This window comes from Meles meles, chromosome 7 (assembly GCF_922984935.1).
Source record: "Meles meles chromosome 7, mMelMel3.1 paternal haplotype, whole genome shotgun sequence".
NCBI lineage: Eukaryota > Metazoa > Chordata > Mammalia > Carnivora > Mustelidae > Meles > Meles meles.
This window is the reverse complement of record NC_060072.1, coordinates 94846302-94870220: the sequence shown is the minus strand read 5'-3', so window position 1 is coordinate 94870220 and position 23919 is coordinate 94846302. Positions and strand designations below refer to the sequence as shown.

The window sequence follows — 23919 nt, the reverse complement described above, 5'->3', positions numbered from 1 at the left end:
AAATAATGCGGGGAGAAAGTGGATAAAAAGAGGTTCAGAAAAGAAAAAGAAAAAAGTTAAAAAAAGAAAACAAATAAAGAAAAAATATAAAAAAGAAAGAAAAAAAATATATCTATTAGATATACTCTTCAAAAAATGTTAAGAAAAAAGGATAAAAGTTTAAAAAATTTTGCAGACGAAGAAAAAAGAAAGAAAAAAAATTGAAAAAAAAATTGAATTAACCGCAAGTCTAAAGAATCGTGAGGAGAAAGCCATGAGTTCTGTGCTTTGCTTTCTCCTCCTCTGGAATTCTGCTGCTGTCCTAGGTATTGAACCTGCTTTACTTGGTAGATGAACTTCGTCCTGGCTGGATTTTTTGTTGATCTTCTGGGGGAAGGGCCTGCTGTAGTGACTCTCAAGCGTCTTTTCCCAAGGCGGAATTGCACCACCCTTACTGGGGGCCGGTCTAAGTAATCTGCTTGGGTTCACTTTTGGGAGCTTTTGTTCCCTAAATGCTTTCCATAGAGTTCTGGATGACAGAAATGAAAATGGTGGCCTCCCAGTTTCTTGGCCTGGAGGAGCCGAGAGCCTGGGGCCCCACTCCTCACTGTGCCCCCAGAGAACAGCGCCCAATCACTCCCGTATCCCAACATCCAGCCTCACTCCGAGCTCACCCAGCCTGAGAGCAGTTCAAGGTAACCCCGAGCTGAGAGCTCAGCCCTCAGCTCTGTCTCTGTAGCCAGCTTCCCTGTTCTAAAAGCTGTGAGCTCTGTGACACTCCGACACCTCTGATACTTCTGTGACCCTGCGGGACCTGGGGCCACGCTGACCCTGCGTAGGCTTCACCCCAGTTTAGCCTCTGGAGCAATGTCCCTCAGTGGAACAGACTTTTAAAAGTCCTGATTTTGTGCTCCGTTTCTCTGCCTCTTGCCGGGAGCTGGCCCTCCCCTGCAGTCTATCTTCCCGTCATTTTGGATTCACTTCTCCACCAGTCCTACCTTTCAGAAAGTGGTTGTTTTTCTATTTCTAGAATTGCTGTTCTTCTTTTCTTCAATCTCCAATTGGATTTGTAGGTATTTGCGTGTTTGCAGTGTTTAGATAAGCAATCTAGCTGATCTCCTGCTACCTGATGTAGTCTCAGCCTGCTACTTCTCCGCCATCTTGACTCCTCCTCCCCATTCTTTCTTGATTAAAACCATTCACAGAGTAGGGATAGAGGGAATATACCTCAATATTATAAAAGTCATACACAAAAAATGCAGGCAAAAATCATTTTCAATGGGAAAAAACTGGGAGATTTTCCCCTAGGGTCAGGAACATGGCAGGGATGTCCACTCATACCACTGTTGTTAAACATACTCCTAGAAGTACTAGCCTCAGCAATCAGACAATGAAATGAAAAGCATTCATATTGAAAAGGAGTAAGTCAAACTCTCTCTCTTCACAGATGACATGATAGTTTACATGGAAAACCCAAAAGACTCTACCCTCAAATTACTAGAACTCAAACAGGAATTCAGCAAAGTGGCAGGATAGAAAATTGATACACTTAAGTCAGTTGTATTTCTATACACTAACAATGAGACAAGAAAGAGAAAAGAAGGAGTTGATCCTATTTACAATTGCACCAAAAATAATAAGATATCTAGGAATAAACCTAACCAAAGAGGCAAAGTGTCTATACTCATAGAATTATAGAACACTCATGAAAGAAATTGAGGAAGACACAAAGAAATGGAAAACCACTCTGTTCATGGATTGGAAGAATAACTACTATTAAAATGTCTATGCTACCTAGAGCAATCTATATGTTCAACACAATCCATGTCAGAATACCATCAACTTTTTTCACAGAGCTGAAAGAAATAATCCTAAAATTTGTATGGAACCAGAAACGTCCTTGACTAGCCAAAGGAATGTTGAAAAAGAGAACCAAAGCTGGTGACATCACAATTCCAGGCTTCAAGTTTATTACAAATCTATACTCATCAATACGGTATGGTACTGCCACAAAAACAGAAACATAGATCAAGGAACAGAATAGAGAACCCAGAAATGGACCCTCAACTCTGTGGTCAACTAATCTTTGACAAAGTAGGAAAAATATGCAGTGGCAAAAACAGAGTCTTTTCAACAAATGGTGTTGAGAACATTGGACAGACATATGCAGAAGAATGAAACTGGACCATTTCCTTACATCACACAAAAAAATAGACTGAAAATGGATGAAAGACTTCAATGTGAGGCAGGAATCCATCAAAATTCCAGGGGAGAACACAGGCAGCAAACTCTGTGACCTCGGCCACACAACTTTTTTTTTTTAAAAGATTTTATTTATTTATTTATTTATTTATTTATTATTTATTTATTTTTTATTTTTTTCCCATTTTATTTATTTTTTCAGCGTAACAGTATTCATTGTTTTTGCACAACACCAGTGCTCCATGCAAAACGTGCCCTCCCCATTACCCACCACCTGTTCCCCCAACTTCCCACCCCTGACCCTTCAAAACCCTCAGGTTGTTTTCCAGAGTTCATAGTCTCTTATGGTTCGCCTCCCCTTCCAAATTTTTTTTTTAATAAACATATAATGTATTTTTATCCCCAGGGGTACAGGTCTGTGAATTGCCAGGTTTACACACTTCACAGCACTCACGATAGCACATACCCTCCCCAATGTCCATAGCCCCCTCCCCCTCTCCCAATCCCACCTCACCCCAGCAACCCCCAGTTTATTTTGTGAGATTAAGAGTCATTTATTGTTTGTCTCCCTCCCAATCCCATCTTGTTTCAAAGACAGCCTCTTCAATAAATGGTGCTGGGAAAATTGGACAACCACATGCAGAAAAATGAAATTGGACCACTTCCTTACACCACACACGAAAATAGACTCAAAATGGATGAAGGACCTCAATGTGAGAAAGGAATCCATCAAAATCCTTGAGGAGAACGCAGGCAGCAACCTCTTCGACCTCAGCCGCAGCAACATCTTCCTAGGAACATCGGCAAAGACAAGGGAAGCAAGGGCAAAAATGAACTATTGGGATTTCATCAAGATCAAAAGCTTTTGCACAGCAAAGGATCCAGTTAACAAAACCAAAAGACAACTGACAGAATGGGAGAAGATATTTGCAAACGAAATATCAGATAAAGGGCTAGTATCCAAAATCTATAAGGAACTTAGCAAACTCAACACCCAAACAACAAACAATCCAATCAAGAAATGGGCAGAGGACATGAACAGACATTTCTGCAAAGAAGACATCCAGATGGCCAACAGACACATGAAAAAGTGCTCTACGTCGGCATCAGGGAAATACAAATCAAAACCACAATGAGATATCACCTCACACCAGTCAGAATGGCTAAAATTAACAAGTCAGGAAATGACAGATGCTGGCGAGGATGTGGAGAAAGGGGAACCCTCCTCCACTGTTGGTGGGAATGCAAGCTGGTCCAACCACTCTGGAAAACAGCATGGAGGTTCCTCAAAATGTTGAAAATAGAACTACCCTATGACCCAGCAATTGCACTACTGGGTATTTACCCTAAAGATACAAACATAGTGATCCAAAGGGGCACGTGTACCCGAATGTTTATAGCAGCAATGTCTACAATAGCCAAACTATGGAAAGAACCTAGATGTCCATCAACAGATGAATGGATAAAGAAGATGTGGTATATATACACAATGGAATACTATGCAGCCATCAAAAGAAATGAAATCTTGCCATTTGTGATGACGTGGATGGAACTAGAGCGTATCATGCTTAGTGAAATAAGTCAATCAGAGAAAGACAACTATCATATGATCTCCCTGATATGAGGACATGGAGGAGAAGAATAAAAGAATAAATGAAAGATTTTATTTATTTATTTGACAGAGAGAGAGATCACAAGTAGGCAGAGAGGCAGGCAGAGAGAGGAGGAAGCAGGATCCCTGCGGAGCAGAGAGCCTGATTCAGTGCTCGATCCCAGCACCCTGAGACCATGACTTGAGCCAAAGGCAGAGGCTTAATCCACTGAGCCACCCAGGTGCCCCGGCCACACAACTTCTTGCTAGACATGCCTTCAAAGGCAAGGGAAACAAAGGAAAAAATGAACTATTGTGACTTCATCAAGATAAAAAGCTTTTGCACAACAAAGGAGACATTCAACAAAACCGGAAGACAAGCAACATAATTGAAGAAGATATTTGTAAATGACATATCAGATAAAGGGCTAGTATCCAAAATCTATAAAGAACTTATCAAACTCAACACCCAAAGAACAAATAATCCAATTAAGAAATGGGCAGAAAACATGAACAGACACTTCTCCAAGGAAGACATACAAATGCACAAAAGACACATGAAAAAATGCTCAACATCCCTTGGCATCAGGGAAATACAAATGAAAACCACAATGTGATACCACTTACACTGGTCAGAATGGCTAAAATTAACCACTGAGGAAATGACAGTTGTTGGCGAGGTGGCAAAGAAAGGGGAACCCTCCTACCCTCTTCGTGGGAATGCAAGGTGGTGTAGTCACTCTGGAAAACAGTATGGAGGTTCCTCAAGAAGTTAAAAATAGAGCTACCTTATGACCCAGTAATTGCACTACTAGGCACTTAGCCAAAGATACAAAGGTAGTGATCCGAAGGGGCATCTAGACCCCAATGTCCATAATAGTGAAACTATGGAACGAGCCCAACTCCACAAGTCCTGTGCTGTATTTCTCAGTTGAATATATTGCATAGAGATCATTAGGAATGGTGCAGCACTAATTAGGATTATAGTATAATTTATATTACTAAATAATGTCTTATATTATTTAGAATACCTTATTATATCCATAATCTTCTTTCACTTTCTCACACACACACACCCACACACACACATGCACACACACACATCATCCAAAATACTTTAGGCACCTAATACTTTAAGTTGAATGAGTGGATGAGTATTTTAACTGCTGAAATTCTAAGTTTTGCTCTGTTATGAAGTTTTTATTTTCTACAAAACTTAAATGATTTTACTGTTTAGGCATTTAAAATTTAAATACATGCCCAGTTTCAAACTAGTCCAAAGCTAAGAAAGGAGCTATACATATATATTCCATTGTAGTCAGAAAGCAGAGCTTACATTCCATGGAAATACAGAAAGTGAACTTCCTACACATCTAAAACAACTATTTCTTCACTAATTTCTACAGTATTTGTATATCTGTGGATGTATGCATGCATGAATTTACCCTGTATATCTGTCTATATCTACTGAGTCATTATGAAATTTGGAAATATGGAGGTCCATTTACATTTTTAAAGATCTATGCTTCTTTTAAATTTTAGCAATAGGTAAATTATATGGACATACTCTATTAGGCAAGCAATATTTTGGGGTTTTAAATGAAAACATTCACAATTTTCAAAAAAATATATGGCATTTGAAAAATTTTTCCTAGAGGAACTGCAAGACGGTGAAGGGATTTCTGAAAAAGATCAATGAAAATCACAAATTATATTGTCTGTATAGAATAAGGAAAATATCATGTCAATAATTATATAACATCCCTTGCATTCTTGGTGATGGTTGTTTTCCCAAATAAATCTCAAAGTACACCTTTCCGAATTAAAATAATTACTGTTCAAGAAGTTTCAGCTAACAATGTGTTCAGAAGAATGAGAACCAGACAGGCATATGAAGTTATATTAATTGAATGGGAAGTATATTAGATGTGCTTGTGAACTGTTAGAAAGAAGTAATGAATAGGATGACAGGAAGGTCATTGTAAATCGAAGAAGTTGCGCACAGTTCATTTTTGCATATTTTAATATATGTGCTGCCGAAACGAGCACATCATTTTTGTATATTTTAAATTGCCTGCAATGGGTGTGTCTAATTCATGTACCGTAGCATTCCATTTGCTTGAGAAAAATACAATCTTCCTTGCCCTGTCCATGAAGGCTCGCTTGACTTTCTCATTCCTTAGACTGTAAATAAAAGGGTTTAACATGGGGGCTACTGAGGTGTTTAGCACAGTAACTCCCTCTGTCTTTTGCTGAGGGTGTAATATAAATAAAATGCAGCTGCCATAGGAGATGGAGATGGAGATGACAATCATGTGGGATGAACAGGTGGAAAAGGCCTCTGTCCTCTGACTAGCAGAAGGAATCCTCAAAATTGTTCTGATGATATATATGTAGGATAGAAATATTAATGCCAATGTGAACATTAAATAAACACAGCACAGGAAAACCCTGTTATCTCTAGGAATTTTGTGTCTGTACAAGAAGTTGCAGTAGGGGAAAATAATCACAGGTAAAATGGTCAATAATATTAGAACTACAGTAATTAAGGTGTAAGAGCAACATGAGAGCAGGCAATATGATTAAGAATGAAATCAGCGATGAAGAGAAGACAAAGAGTTTGCAGACTCTGGGATTCATGATGTTCATGTAATGCAAAGGTTTGTAGATATCAATAAAATGGTCATAGGACACCACAGCCAGGAGGTAAAATTCAGTGACTCACAACAGAATGAAAAAAAATAACTGAGCAATACAATCATTAAAGGAAATGGTTTTATCTCCTGTAATCAGGGTGCCCAGGAACTTGGGTATGCTGACAGTGGTGAATGAAACCTCTAATAAGAAGTTTCTGAAGAAGAAATATATGGGTGTCTGGAGGTGAGCATCAAGCAGGGTAAGATTGATAATGGTCAGGTTCGCAGTGATGCTGAGCATGTTGGTGATGAACAGAAAGACAAAGATCACTCCCTGAAGCTGCGGGTCATCTGACAATCCCAGGATGATGAACTCTCTTAGTTCTGTGTGGTTTCTCATTCTCCAAATAAGTTGCTTATTTGTTGTTCTCCTGTTGTTTCTCCTCCTAGACCTCTAGGAGAAAACACAAGGAACAAATTTGAAGAGAGGGTTAGCAAAGGTCTAAGTGTGGAGCCAGAATTTGGCTGAAATACACCATGTTTCCATCTACAGATGAGAATTTACTTGAATTGATAATAACAAGAATCCATTAATTTCCTCTCTTTTACCAGTGAAATCTTCAGTTAAGGCAAGTTTGAAAATATTCAATATCACAGAGCTAAAATTGCTAGAGCAAGGAGTTTTCTCAGGCTTTTCTGACTCCAGATAACACATGGTAGGTTTAAAGATGTGCCTCTCTGCTCTTAAATTCCTCATATCAAAGAGACCAAATGATAATTGTCTTTCTCTGTTTGAATTATTTCACTCAGCATAATACCCTCTGGTTCCATCCATATCTTTGCAAATGGTGAGATTGCGTTTCTCTTGATGGCTGCATAGTATTCCATTGTATATAGTATTCATATATATATATATATATATATATATATACCACTTCTTCTTTATCCATTCATCTGTTGATGGACATCTACCCTCTTCCCATAGTTTGGCTATTGTGGACATTGCTGCTATTAACATTATTAACATTTGGGTGCATGTGCCCATTCCTTTTTGAGGGACCTCCATACTATTTTCCAGAGTGACTGCCCCAGCTTGAATTCCCACCAACAGTGTAGGAGGGTTCCCCTTTTTCCGCATCCTCGCCAGCATCTGTCGTTTCCTGACTTGTTAATTTTAGCCATTCTGACTGGTGTGAGATGGTATCTCATTGTGATTTTGATTTTCATTTCCCTGATGCCAAGTGATGTTGAGCACTTTTTCATACGTCTGTTGACCATCTGAATGTCTTCTTTGCAGAAATGTCTGTTCATTCTTCTATGTAGGCCTTTCTTATAAAGTTATTGTGAGTATTAAATGAGTTGATATGTGAAGCATTTGGGGAAATGCTTTACATGAAAATAAAGCTATATAAGGATTAGGGCGCCTGGGTGGCTCAGTCAGTAAAGCATCTGCCTTCAGCTCAGGTCATGACCCAGAGTCCTGGGATCAAGCCCCACATCAGGCTCCTTGCTCAATGGGGAGCCTGCTTCTCTCTCTCCCTTTGCCTCTCCCACTGCTTGTGCTCTCTCTCTCCCTCCCTCTCTTTCTCGGTTTCAAATATATAAAGAAAGAAATATTTTTTAAAAAGCTATATAAGGATTGCTCAATGGAGAAATCCCTTGGTGAAAAGCTTCAGGATTAAGATGGTGTCCTGTATTAAAAGCTTTGCCTTAAAGCAATAGTAATGAATAAAGGAACAGCAAGAAAATCACGTAGGAGCAATGACAAAAACAAAAAAGTGAGGTGGAATCATCTTGTTGTACAGTATCTGGGAGGCTCTGGGCAAGTGAATTTTAGCTTTGCTTTTCCACTTTGTGAACATGGTGACCTCTCCCCACTATGGTTTGTCTGTGTCCTGCACTCCATCACACCCTCAACAAATCACCGCTTTCATTCAGCTAGGATATGGTCACCCCATTTGAGGCATGTTAGATATTTGTAACACTTCATCATTGCTACTAAAGGCTACTGATATCTACTTTGATTCTCTGCTGTTCCTCTGTGAGAGTAACTTTTCTGACAATGACTGTGAAACTTGCATTAAATAGAATATGTGTATGTAAGTAGCCTTGTGGGTAGCAGATTTCAGTGACACTCCAAAACCCCTTCTTCCTTATTCCCACAACAATAGGTTTATTACTCTTTGTGTGAGTCTCATAAAAATCTTTCAGTGATTCTTCCTAGTCCGTGACACATCTGTGCTGAAATATCCTGTGAATACCCCCACTATGTTGTGCATGTCTGAAAGTTAGGACAGAGTCTGACCTTCAAAGCCTTTGCAACACAGTTAAGTGTCTGGAAGAGTCATATCATAGAAGAATTAAAATAAACATTTGTCTTCTTCATTCATTCATTCGTTTTGAGTTTGTTCTTGCATCACAGACACCCATCAGGTGAAGTTCTCTATTGTATGCCCAATTCTTGGCTGTGTAATATGTAGGTTGAATCTTTGTTTTACAAGATCTGTTCACATACACAATGAAATATTACTCAGTCATCAGAAAGGATGAATACCCAGTTTTTACATCAACATGGATGGGACTGGAGGAGATTTTGTTAAGTGAAATAAGTCATCAGAAAAAGTAAATTATCATATGGTTTCACTTATTTGTGGATCATAAGGAATAGCATGGAGGACATTAAGAGGAGGGAGGGAAAAATGAAAGGGGAGAAAATGGAGTGGGAAATGAACCATGAGAGACTATGGACTCCAGGAAACAAACTGAGGATTTTAGAAGGGACAGGGATAGGAGGATGGGTGAGCCTGGTGATGGGTATTAAGGAGGGCACAGATTGCATGGAGCACTGGGTGTTATACAAAAGTAATGAATCATGGAACATTACATCAAAACCTAATGATGTACTGTACGGTGACTAACAAAACGCAGTTAAAAAAAAGAGATGTGTTTTCTTAGTTTACCTACTTTTCAAGATGTATATATTCACTGGGCCTAAAATCCCCATATCAAATAAATTATCACAAAGGACATATAGAAGAAGCCATTTTTGATATATAATTAAAAGTTTATAAGACATTATTTTAAAATTACTTTCATTAAATTTCTTTAGCATTCATTCCTTTAATTAATTGTATTTTGCTCACCAGCATCTCTCTTCCTTCATCAGGGTTTTTCATTGATAGCACTACCTTTTCATAACAACTTGAAGTCTTAAAATACATTTTTAATAAATAGGCAATTTTTGGTTTAAATCTCAAGATTGAAATTTCTGCATTATTTTATTGAAATTGGAGATCCAGTTTAAAAATAAAAAGTATATTATAACTCTTCCATAGGTAATAATGTGTTACTGCACTGTATTTTTACCCTTATTTCATTTTTTTTTGCATATTCTTTTTTCCTTTTAGATTTCCTATCAATTTTAAGACTGTTCTGAAAAATAATACCATGACTGACTTACATATTTTGGTTACTGATAAAACCTTTGAGGGAATATATGAAAATCTAAGAAAGAAGGTATTAATAGATAAGGAAAGGTTCATGTGAACAACACTGAAAATCAGTACTAATAGGTCAATTTTTTTTAAAGATTTTATTTTTTTATTTGACAGAGAGAGAGATCACAAGTAGGCAGAGAGGCAGGCAGAGAGAGAGGAGGAAGCAGGCTTCCTGCAGAGCAGAGAGCCCGATGCGGGGCTCGATCCCAGGACCCTGAGATCATGACCTGAGCCGAAGGCAGCGGCTTAATCCACTGAGCCACCCAGGCGCCCCCTAATAGGTCAATTTTGTAGGAGCAGAGAACATAGTTAAAGAAACTGTCAGAGAAAATGGTCCAATATCACAGAATTGGGGGAGGTATACTATAATACTTGTGTATAAATGTTTATGAAAATTCAATGGACAGTATTCATTTACCAACATCAACTAAGCCTGATGGATGTTATTCATTCATTCTTTCATTCAGCAGGCTTTGGGGAGAAAAAAATCTCAATGTTTAACAAAGTGCGTATGATTCCTCAAGCCTGAAGCCACCCCAAGGATGTACTCATGCAGAGTATGAAAGATATCTCTAAGCATTTAGTTCATCTTTTTATTTCTGAACACAGATCCATATTTCCCTTGGAAGAACATGGTTTAGGGTCAACTTAAATTATCCTCCACCCATTTGGTCAAAATCAAGGACCGCTTCTAAGAACCCCTGAGGCATATACTTTGAGCTATTCCAAATGAAAGTTAGCAATAATACTTCATATTTGTTAAATAAGATAGCCACAAAGTACCTTCAAGGTTTCATTCTGAAAATACCACTGTTCCATTCTCTATTTAGTCATCAATAATCAAATAAAAAGGAAAAATACATAAACTCATAATAAGATCATGGCATAAAAATCCTATTTATTTCTTACTTATGACACTCTAAGGTAAATTGCTATTGCAGAAAGTATATGGTCTCCACAGTTATAAAAATGTGGGTTAAAAATATAAATAGGCCATTTAATAGATTTGTGATTTTGAATGGTACTTCATTTCCTTAGGCATCCATTTTCTCCCTTTACCTTGTACATGAAATTTCAAGCATGTTTTGGGAATTAATTGAAATAATATAAATGAAAGTGCTGTATAAACCATGTGGCACTAACTATGCTTTAAGAAGAGCTGGTTTATTTATCTTCTTATAGTTAGAATTGATTTCCAACTTTGGGCAGAATATTCTTAGTAACTGTGTTTAAGAAAGGCATTATGTATTCCAGTGACATACTAGGGATTTATATATTCTACCTCATTCAGCCTTCATGACACACTTATGCAACTTTATCTTTTTTAAAATTAATTTATTTTTTTCAGTGTAATGGTATTCATTGTTTTTGCACAACACCCAGTGCTCCATGCAATATGTGCCCTCCCTATTACCCACCACCTGGTTCCCCCAACCTCCCAACCCCGCCCCTTCAAAACCCTCAGGTTGTTTTTCAGAGTCCATAGTCTCTTATGGTTCGCCTCCCCTTCCATTTTTTTAATAAACATATAACGTATTTTTATCCCTAGGGGTACAGGTCTGTGAATCGCCAGGTTTACACACTTCACAGCACTCACAATAGCACATACCATCCCCAATGTCCATAACCCCCTCCCCCTCTCCCAACCCCACCACCGCCCATCAAACCCAGTTTGTTTTCTGAGTTTAAGAGTCATTTATGGTTTGTCTCCCTCCCAATCCCATCTTGTTGCATTTATTCTTCTCTTATCCCCCTAACCCCCCATGTTGCCTCTCCACATCCTCATATCAGGGAGATCATATGATAGTTGTCTTTCTCCAATTCACTTATTTCACTAAGCATGATATCCTCTAGTTCCATCCACGTCATCACAAATGGCAAGATTTCATTTCCTTTGATGGCTGCATAGTATTCCATTGTGTATATATACCACCTCTTCTTTATCCATTCATCTGTTGATGAACATCTAGGTTCTTTCCATAGTTTGGCTATTGTAGACATTGCTGCTATAAACATTCGGGTACACGTGCCCCTTCGGATCACTACGTTTGTATCTTTAGGGTAAATACCCAGTAGTGCAATTGCTGGGTCATAGGGTAGTTCTATTTTCAACATTTTGAGGAACCTCCATGCTGTTTTCCAGAGTGGTTGCACCAGCTTGCATTCCCACCAACAGTGGAGGAGGGTTCCCCTTTCTCCGCATCCTCACCAGCATCTGTCCTTTCCTGACTTGTTAATTTTAGCCATTCTGACTGGTGTGAGGTGATATCTCATTGTGGTTTTGATTTGTATTTCCCTGATGCCGAGTGATGTGGAGCACTTTTTCATGTGTCTGTTGGCCATCTGGATGTCTTCTTTGCAGAAATGTCTGTTCATGTCCTCTGCCCATTTCTTGATTGGATTGTTTGTTCTTTGGGTGTTGAGTTTGCTAAGTTCCTTATAGATTTTGGATACTAGCCCTTGATCTGATAGGTCATTTGCAAATATCTTCTCCCATTCTGTCAGTTGTCTTTTGGTTTTGTTAACTGGTTCCTTTGCTGTGCAAAAGCTTTTGATCTTGATGAAATCCCAATAGTTCATTTTTGCCCTTGCTTCCCTTGCCTTTGCCGATGTTCCTAGGAAGATGTGGCTGAGGTCGAAGAGGTTGCTGCCTGCATTCTCCTCAAGGATTTTGATGGATTCCTTTCTCACATTGAGGTCCTTCATCCATTTTGAGTCTATTTTCATGTGTGGTGTAAGGAAGTGGTCCAATTTCATTTTTCTGCATGTGGCTGTCCAATTTTCACAGCACCATTTATTGAAGAGGCTGTCTTTTTTCCATTGGACATTCTTTCCTGCTTTGTCGAAGATTAGTTGACCATAGAGTTGAGGGTCGATTTCTGGGCTCTCTATTCTGTTCCATTGATCTATGTGTCTGTTTTTGTGCCAGTAAGATGCTGTCTTGATGATGACAGCTTTGTCATAGAGCTTGAAGTCCGGAATTGTGATGCCACCAAATTTGGCTTTCTTTTTTCAATATTCCTTTGGCTATTCGAGGTCTTTTCTGGTTCCATATAAATTTGAGGATTATTTCTTCCATTGCTTGGAAAAAATGGATGGTATTTTGATAGGGATTGCATTAAATGTGTAGCTTGCTTTAGGTAGCATAGCCATTTTCACAATATTTATTCTTCCAATCCAGGAGCATGGAACATTTTTCCATTTCTTTGTGTCTTCCTCAATTTCTTTCATGAGTACTTTATAGTTTTCTGCATATGGATTCATAGCCTCTTTGGTTAGGTTAATTCCTAGGTATCTTTTTGTTTTGGGTGCAAGTGTAAATGGGATTGACTCCTTAATTTCTCTTTTTTCTGTCTTGTTGTTGGTGTACAGAAATGCAACTGATTTCTGTGCATTGATTTTATATCCTGACACTTGACTGAATTCCTGTACAAGTTCTAGCAGTTTTGGAGTGGAGTCTTTTGGGTTTTCCACATACAGTATCATATCATCTGCGAAGAGTGATAGTTTGACTTCTTCTTTGCCGATTTGGATGCCTTTAATTTCTTTTTGTTGTCTGATTGCTGAGGCTAGGACTTCTAGTACTATGTTGAATAGCAGTGGTGATAATGGACATCCCTGCCGTGTTCCTGACCTTAGTGGAAAAGCTTTCAGTTTTTCTCCATTGAGAATGATATTTGCAGTGGGTTTTTCAAAGATTTCTTTGATAATATTGAGGTATGTGCCCTCTATCCCTACACTTTGAAGAGTTTTGATCAGGAAGAGATGCTGTACTTTGTCAAAAGCTTTTTCAGCATCTATGGAGAGTATCATATGGTTCTTGTTCTTTCTTTTATTAATGTGTTCTATCACATCGATTGATTTGTGGATGTTGAACAAACCCTGCAGCCCTGGAATAAATCCCACTTGGTCGTGGTGAATAATCCTTTTAATGTACTGTTGAATCCTATTGGCTAGTATTTTGGCGAGAATTTTTGCGTCTGTGTTCATCAAGGATATTGGTCTGTAGTTCTCTTTTTTGGTGGGATCCTTGTCTGGTTTTGGGATCAAGGTGATGCTGGCCTCATAAAATGAGTTTGGAAGTTTTCCTTCCATTTCTATTTTTTGGAACAGTTTCAGGAGAATAGGAATGAGTTCTTCTTTAAATATTTGGTAGAATTCCCCTGGGAAGCCGTCTGGCCCTGGGCTTTTGTTTGTTTGGAGATTTTTGATGACTGTTTCAATCTCCTTACTGGTTATGGGCCTGTTCAGGTTTTCTATTTCTTCCTGGTTCAGTTGTGGTAGTTTATATGTCTCTAGGAATGCATCCATTTCTTCCAGATTGTCAAATTTGTTGGCGTAGAGTTCCTCATAGTATGTTCTTATGATTGTCTGTATTTCTTTGGTGTTAGTTGTGATCTCTCCTCTTTCATTCATGATTTTAAAGAGAGAGCCTAAAAGTAGTAGATCAGAAAGGTACAGAGACAATATACAGTAACAATCACCTTACAGGCTAATAATGACACTAAATTCATATCTCTCAATAGTTACCCTGAATGTTAATGGGCTAAATGCCCCAATCAAAAGACACAGGGTTCAGAATGGATAAAAAAACAAAACCCATCAGTATGTTGCGTACAAGAAACTCATTTTAGATGCAAAGACACCTCCAGATTTAAAGTGAGGGGGTGGAAAACAATTTACCATGCTAATGGGCATCAGAAGAAAGCTGGGTGGCAATCCTTATATCAGATCAATTAGATTTTAAGCCAAAGACTATAATAAGAGATGAGGAAGGACACTATATCCTACTCAAAGGGTCTGTCCAACAAAAAGATCTAACCATTTTAAATATCTATGCCCCTAACGTGGGAGCAGCCAACTATATCACCCAATTAATAACAAAATCAAAGAAACACATCAATAATAATACAATAATAGTAGGGGACTTTAACACTCCCCTCACTGAAATGGACAGGTCATCCAAGCAAAAGATCAACAAGGAAATAAAGTCCTTAAATGACACACTGGACCAGATGGACATCACAGATATATTCAGAACATTTCATCCCAAAGCAACAGAATACACATTCTTCTCTAGTGCACATGGAACCTTCTCCAGAATAGATCACATCCTGGGTCACAAATCAGGTCTCAACCGGTATCAAAAGATTAGGATCATTCCCTGTATATTTTCAGACCACAATGCTCTGAAGCTAGAACTCAATCACAAGAGGAAAGCTGGAAAGAACCCAAATACATGGAGACTAAACAGCATCCTTCTAAAGAATGAATGGGTTAACCAGGAAATTAAAGAAGAATTGAAAAAATTCATGGAAACAAATGATAATGAAAACACAACAGTTCAAAATCTGTGGGACACAGCAAAGGCAGTCCTGAGAGGAAAATATATAGTGGTACAAGCCTTTCTCAAGAAACAAGAAAGGTCTCAAGTACACAACCTAACCCTACACATAAAGGAGCTAAAGAAAGAACAAGAAAGAAACCCTAAACCCAGCAGGAGAAGAGAAATCATAAAGATCAGAGCAGAAATCAATGAAATAGAAACCAAAAAAAAAAAAAGCAATAGAAAAAATCAATGAAACTAGGAGCTGGTTCTTTAAAAGAATCAATAAGATTGATAAACCCCTGGCCAGACTCATCAAAAAGAAAAGAGAAAGGTCTCAACTCACTTCTAATCACTCATCAATGCTAATTTATTTGCTTGTTTATATTGAGTATAACTGACACACAACTGTTAGTTACATCCATATATTAGTTACATTGTTATATTAGTTTCAGGAGGAAACATAAGGAATAGACAAATTTACATATTATGCTATGTTGATCACAGTGTAGTTATGATCTGTTACCAATCCTATTACAATAGGATTGGCTGTATTCTTTGGGCTGTATGTTTTATTCCTGTGACTCATTTATTCCATAATTAGAAGCCTGTATCTCCAACTTTTCTTCAGTCATTTTGTACCCTCTCCGCTCTGGCAACCACATGTTTGTTGTCTGTAATTATGGTCTGTTTCTGCTTTTTGTCTGTTTGTTTGTTCATTTGTTTTTGTTAATATTAGTTAAATTGTACCTTTTAATGCAGTCTTCTTGATTCTCTGGTTTTCTCAAATATATGTAATTCCCTGTGTTACATCTTCATAGTAGTAAGTGTATTTTAATTGTTAATGAGTGTCATTCTTACTAGAATAATTTTCATGTTACAAATGTGAAATTTAAGTGTGAATCCAACAAATGAGGTTTAAAGGGAATATATCTCAACTTAATAAAGGAAATATATGAAAAACCTACAGCTAATATCATCTTAAATGTTGAAAAACTGAGAGCTTTTCCGCTACAGTTAGGAGCAAGAAGGAATGTCCACTCTCACCACTTTAATTTAACATAGTACTGGAAATCCTTTCCACAGGAATCAAACAAGAGAAATAAAAGGAATTGAAATCTGCAAGGAAGACGTAAAACTTTATTCACAGATAACAAGATGCTCTATGTACAAAACCTGAAGGACCCCGTGAAAAACTTCCTAGAACTGATACACAAATTTCTAGACAAAGTCTCAGGATAAAAAAAACAAAATCAATGTCCAAAAATCTTGCATTTCTAGAAACCAATAATGAATCAGCAGAAAGAGAAATCAAGGGATAAGTCCCAGTTACACTACTTATTAATATTATAATTTGTTACTAACGTTTTCACTTTTCTTCTTCTTTCCTTCAAGAGAAGCTCTTGAATATATCCTATATATAGGATATATTTTATCCTGTAATGTAATGTAATTTTCAACCAGGTTGCCAAATGTATTAGAAATAACATGAGAGGGTTACATGCATTTAAGCAGTCATAATGTCAGGATCTTGACATAGTGTCCTACATAGTGGGGGTAAATTGAACAAGAGGGTGCAAGATGAATCTCTTCTCTAAATTTTTTTTATTTTTAAAGCTTTATTTATTTAATTTAGAAAGAGGTAGAGGAAGAGAGAGCACAGGTGGGGGGAGGTGCAGACAGGGAGGATCTTCAAGCAGTCTCCCCACTGAGAGCAGATCCTATGGGGATTGATCCCAGGACCCATTGGATCATGACCTGAGCTAAAACCGAGTTGGATGCTTAATTGATTGAGACACCAGGGGTCTGCATCTCATTTCTGCTACATTGCCCCCAATATTGATATCACATTTTGGTAGATCCAGTGAAAAAAGCACTTGTTTGCAATTTCTGAGATTCCTTTTTTGGTTATTTTCAAAGTATCTGCATTGAACTGTCTGTTGCCAACTCAACATCACATCACATTCTCTCAGTTGTTCTCAGTGCTGTGGAGAAACTGGGATGCTATTTCTGAGAGTTCCCCTTCCTCTATTTTTCTAATTTATGATTTGTCAGTGATAGGATCTGGTGAAAAATTTGGAGGTTGGAAGGGAAGCAGAGGATATTGCTTTCCACTTTGTACCCAGATTGGTGCATATAACACAGATTCATAGTGAATTTTCAAAAGAACTTGAAAACTACCAACTTTATTGCTAACACTATTCGTAGATGCTTTCTCAGAAATAACTGAGTCACTGTGATTTCCCATTAAGCTTTTTTGAAGCATTCTCTCAGGGCTTCAACATACTTTGACATTAGTTTCCTCAACATTCTCTCTGGTGCTCAAAGTTTTCCTTCCATAGCTATCTCTTTCATTATTTTTAAAAGCTAAAATTCCTCCAATATCTTCTTTCTTTCCAAAGGACTTACAGAAATCCTACCTTTACCTGAATCCTGGCTGACAAGTGATCCATGCTGTAAGAATTTGCAAATTTATGATTTCTTATAATTACATCATTTTGTGATTCCATATATAACTGGCAGTATAGCCTTAAACCAAACATACTGATTCATGAGAAGGTAGCAAAGACAGGAGGTAAGACAGTGTATTATTCCACAGCAACTCCTTGTGGGTGTAAACCCAAAAAGATCAAGTAGCTACTAGCACAAAGGAGAAAAGTAGGTTGAGTATTGCAACATGCTGCATCAGAAAGAAGAGCAGAAGATGTTAATTAGCAGTTGGGATAAACAAAATGGTGAATGGTGTTCCTCTTCATGTATCGTTCTTACTTTTCTCCAAAAACAGTTCCTGTAATTCTGTAATTCCAATTGCCATGGAGAATGGGAATTGAGGAGTAGAGTCACCAAGGCATAGGGGACTAACCTCCCTGCCCCAATTAATTTTCCTTTGGCAGACACTTATTTCAGAAGACAATTTGGGAGGATACAGGCTTTTAGGGATTGGCATTTCAGAATATGGTGTGTACTTGATATTACACTGATCAAATCAAAATATTCTGTCTTGTGGAGAGATTCCTCAGAGAATAAGAACACCAATGTGTGGGAATAGGGGAGGGAAAGCTGGCTAAGACAGAAGGATGCCAAAGATTCTGAATTTGCTAAGCCAAATATGCTAAATGTAAATTTGGTCAAATTGCATGAGCAAAAAGCAAAGAACTTAAGGATGCACGCAATAAAATGGGTGAATCTCCAAAATATGGCTGAGCAAGAGAAACCAGACTTCAACATTCACAATTTGTGATTTCTTTTATAAGAAATTCCAGAAAAGGAAAAGTGATTTCTGTGACCAAAAGACATCTGTGTTTATCTGAATCCACTAGCAGGCATGGAGACCAGAGGGAATGGCTGGGAAGAGGCCAAAGAAATTAATAAGCATGATGCAGATATTCTATATATGCTTTGTCAATAGTTGTACAGATTTGTTAGATTCAAATGATTATATTTGCTTTTATGTAAGACATACTTAATACATATAAGTAGTATATGGATAGTACAGCAAAGCAAAAGACAATAAAATGAAAATGAATGAAATTTACCTGTATCACATTTTGTTTATACATTCATCACTTGAAGTTTACTTGTTTTTTCTTTCTATTTTTTTACTCTTATGCATGATGTGTTTATGAAAATGAGTGTTGAAGTTCTTGTGTGAACATATATTTTTTGTTCCTAGAAGTAGAATTTCTGGGATATATAGTAACTCTATATTTATCTTCTTGATGAGTTGCCAAATTTTCCAAGTAGCTGCACATTTTACATATGCACTAGCAGTGTGTGAAGGTTTCAAATTCTGTACATCATCACTTGTTATTCTGTACAGTAGCACTTGTTATTTTTTATGATATTTATAACCAAAATATATGCACACACACACACACACACACACACACAAGCAGACACCCATACAAATACATATTATAACTGTCTTACTGTCTGTAAAGTGGTATGTCTTACCGGCTGTAAAGTGGTAGTACTGTTCTTGGACATCTTTTCATGTGCTTTTTTTCCTGTGTTTATATCTTCCTTATGTCTCTTGTCTATGTTTTGCTGAGTGTTTGTTCTTTTTTATCATTCAGTTGTAGGAGTTATTTTATGTGATTTTAACCAGGTTAGTGCAACATTGTACAAAGAAATTAACAAAATTTAAAAAAAATTAAAGAAAAAAAAATTAAAGAAGTCCTAACTAAATAACACAAACTATGTATGTGTTGGAGAGTAGACCTGATATTGAATTAGATGGTAATAGTTCCCAAACTAACCCACAGATTCAACATAATTGTTATTAAATTTTCAGCTGCTCTTTTTATGTAAATGAGCAATTTGATCCTAAAATTCATATGGAATTGCAAGGGACCCTGAATAGCCAAAAAATAGTGAAAAAGGAAGAAAGTTAAAAGAGTCATCTTTTCCAATTTCATAACTTATTATAAAAGTACAGTGATAGAGAGTGTGGTACTGGCATAGCAACTGACCAATAGCACAAAGGAATAAAACTGAGAGTCCTATAATAACCTATACATTTATGATCAATTGTTTTTTAACAAGTGTCCCAAGATTATTGAATGGGGAAATGATAGCCATTTAGCAAATCATGTTGTGATAACTATTTTCATGCAAATGTGCTTTAACCTCTACCTGAAACTATATGGAAAGATTAACTCAATAGAAACCAAAGACCTAATTGTCAGATACAAAACTAGAAATTTCTTAGAATAAATGGTAGGTGTACCTCCTTGCAACTTTGGGTTAAGCAATGGTGTTTTAAATATGATACCAAAAGCAAATTCAACAAAATAAAAACTAAAAAAAAAATGACTTCATCAAAATTAAAAATTCTGTAACCAAAGGACACTGTAAGGAAAATGAAAAGACAACACAAAAAATGAGGAAAATATTCTCAAACAATATCTAATAAATGTCTAGTATATATATATATATATTTTTTTTTTTTACAACGCAATAAATTTGATGCAATTCCTAAAGGCCAACCCAGTTTTTTCTTTCTCTTTTTTTAAGTCCTTTTTACATTTCCAGAATTATACTTTAATTAGCATAAAATTTAAATTAGTGAATGGAATCTTAATTAGAGGAAGAAATAGACTTTTGTTGGAGTGGTAACTAAAACAAATAAATCCACTTCCTCTTTCAAGAGAAGTTTGCTTATGGCGCATTTAATAGCCTAGTGTACCATAAACAATTTGAGGGAAAGATAAGTAATTATTTATTTATTTATTTATTTATTTATTTATTTATTTATTTTTTCAGCGTAACAGTATTCATTCTTTCTGCACAACACCCAGTGCTCCATGCAAAACGTACCCTCCCTATTACACACCACCTGTTCCCCCAACTTCCCACCCCTGACACTTCCAAACCCTCAGGTTGTTTTTCAGAGTCCATAGTCTCTTATGGTTCGCCTCCCCCTCCAATTCTTTTTTTTTTTATAAACATATAATGTATTTTAATCCCCAGGGGTACAGGTCTGTGAATCGCCAGGTTTACACACTTCACAGCACTCACGATAGCACATACCCTCCCCAATGTCCATAACCCCCTCCCCCTCTCACAACCACACCTCCCCCCAGCAACCCCCAGTTTGTTTTGTGAGATTAAGAGTCATTTATGGTTTGTCTCCCTCCCAATCCCATCTTGTTGCATTTATTCTTCTCCTATCCCCCTAACCTCCCATGTTGCTTCTCCATGTCCTCATATCAGGGAGATCATATGATAGTCGTCTTTCTCTGATTGACTTATTTCACTAAGCATGATATCCTCTAGTTCCATCCATGTCATCGCAAATGGCAAGATTTCATTTCTTTTGATGGCTGCATAGTATTCCATTGTATATATATACCACCTCTTCTTTATCCATTCATCTGTTGATGGACATCTAGGTTCTTTCCATAGTTTGGCTATTGTAGACATTGATGCTATAAACATTCGGGTACACGTGCCCCTTCGGATCACAACGTCTGTATCTTTAGGGTAAATACCCAGTAGTGCAATTGCTGGGTCCTAGGGTAGTTCTATTTTCAACATTTTGAGGAACCTCCATGCTGTTTTCCAGAATGGTTGCACCAGCTTGCATTCCCACCAACAGTGGAGGAGGGTTCCCCTTTCTCCGCATCCTCGCCAGCATCTGTCATTTCCTGACTTGTTAATTTTAGCCATTCTGACTGGTGTGAGGTGATATCTCATTGTGGTTTTGATTTGTATTTCCCTGATGCCGAGTGATGTGGAGCACTTTTTCATGTGTCTGTTGGCCATCTGGATGTCTTCTTTGCAAAAATGTCTGTTCACTTCTTCTACCCATTTCTTGATTGGATTGTTTGTTCGTTGGGTGTTGAGTTTGCTAAGTTCCTTATAGATTTTGGATACTAGCCCTTTATCTGATATGTCGTTTGCAAATATCTTCTCCCATTCTGTCAGTTGTCTTTTGGTTTTGTTAACTGTTTCCTTCACTGTACAAAAGCTTTTGATCTTGATGAAATCCCAATAGTTTATTTTTTCCCTTGCTTCCCTTGCCTTTGCCATTGTTCCTAGGAAGATGTTGCTGCGGCTGAGGTCGAAGAGGTTGCTGCCTGCGTTCTCCTCAAGGATTTTGATGGATTCCTTTCTCACATTGAGGTCCTTCATCCATTTGGAGTCTATTTTCGTGTGTGGTGTAAGGAAGTGGTCCAATTTCATTTTTCTGCATGTGGCTGTCCAATTTTCCCAGCACCATTTATTGAAGAGGCTGTCTTTTTTCCATTGGACATTCTTTCCTGCTTTGTCAAAGATTAGTTGACCATAGAGTTGAGAGTCAATTTCTGGGCTCTCTATTCTGTTCCATTGATCTATGTGTCTGTTTTTGTGCCAGTACCATGCTGTCTTGATGATGACAGCTTTGTAATAGAGCTTGAAGTCTGGAATTGTGATGCCACCCACTTTGGCTTTCTTTTTCAATATTCCTTTGGCTATTCGAGGTCTTTTCTGGTTCCATATACATTTGAGGATTATTTGTTCCATTTCTGTGAAAAAAATGGATGGTATTTTGATAGGGATTGCATTAAATGTGTAGCTTGCTTTAGGTAGCATAGACATTTTCACAATATTTATTCTTCCAATCCAGGAGCATGAGACATTTTTCCATTTCTTTGTGTCTTCCTCCATTTCTTTCATGAGTACTTTATAGTTTTCTGCGTATAGATTCTTAACCTCTTTGGTTAGGTTTATTCCTAGGTATCTTATAGTTTTGGGTGCAATTGTAAATGGGATTGACTCCTTAATTTCTCTTTCTTCTGTCTTGTTGTTGGTGTACAGAAATGCAACTGATTTCTGTGCATTGATTTTATATCCTGACACTTGACTGAATTCCTGTATAAGTTCTAGCAGTTTTGGAGTGGAGGCTTTTGGGTTTTCCACATATAGTATCATATCATCTGCGAAGAGTGATAGTTTGACTTCTTCTTTGCCGATTTGGATGCCTTTAATTTCTTTTTGTTGTCTGATTGCTGAGGCTAGGACTTCTAGTACTATGTTGAATAGCAGTGGTGATAATGGACATCCCTGCCGTGTTCCTGACCTTAGTGGAAAAGCTTTCAGTTTTTCTCCATTGAGAATGATATTTGCGGAGAGTTTTTCATAGATTTCTTTGATAATATTGAGGTATGTGCCCTCTATCCCTACACTTTGAAGAGTTTTGATCACAGGGATGCTGTACTTTGTCAAAACTTTTTCAGCATCTATGGAGAGTATCATATGGTTCTTGTTCTTTCTTTTATTAATGTGTTCTATCACATCGATTGATTTGTGGATGTTGAACCAACCCTGCAGCCCTGGAATAAATCCCACTTGGTCGTGGTGAATAATCCTTTTAATGTACTGTTGAATCCTATTGGCTAGTATTTTGGCGAGAATTTTTGCATCTGTGTTCATCAAGGATATTGGTCTGTAGTTCTCTTTTTTGGTGGGATCCTTGTCTGGTTTTGGGATCAAGGTGATGCTGGCCTCATAAAATGAGTTTGGAAGTTTTCCTTCCATTTCTATTTTTTGGAACAGTTTCAGGAGAATAGGAATGAGTTCTTCTTTAAATGTTTGGTAGAATTCCCCTGGGAAGCCGTCTGGCCCTGGGCTTTTGTTTGTTTGGAGATTTTTGATGACTGTTTCAATCTCGTTACTGGTTATGGGCCTGTTCAGGTTTTCTATTTCTTCCTGGTTCAGTTGTGGTAGTTTATATGTCTCTAGGAATGCATCCATTTCTTCCAGATTGTCAAATTTGTTGGCGTAGAGTTGCTCATAGTATGTTCTTATGATTGTCTGTATTTCTTTGGTGTTAGTTGTGATCTCTCCTCTTTCATTCATATTTTATTTATTTGGGTCCTTTCTCTTTTCTTTTTGATGAGTCTGGCCAGGGGTTTATCAATCTTATTGATTCTTTCACAGAACCAGCTCCTAGTTTCATTGATTTTTTCTATTGTTTTTTTGGTTTCTACTTCATTGATTTCTGCTCTGATCTTTATGATTTCTCTTCTCCTGCTGGGTTTAGGGTTTCTTTCTTGTTCTTTCTCCAGCTCCTTTACATGTAGGGTTAGGTTGTGTACTTGAGACCTTTCTTGTTTCTTGAGAAAGGCTTGTACCACTATATATTTTCCTCTCAGGAATGCCTTTGCTGTGTCCCACAGATTTTGAACTGTTGTGTTTTCATTA

At 37.5% G+C, this 23919-nt stretch overlaps 1 pseudogene; it reads right to left on the bottom strand.

Annotated features, from left to right (window-relative positions):
• Nucleotides 1-5793: 5793 nt before the first annotated feature.
• Nucleotides 5794-6808, bottom strand: LOC123946447 (annotated as a pseudogene).
• Between the last annotated feature and the right edge of the window lie 17111 nt (nucleotides 6809-23919).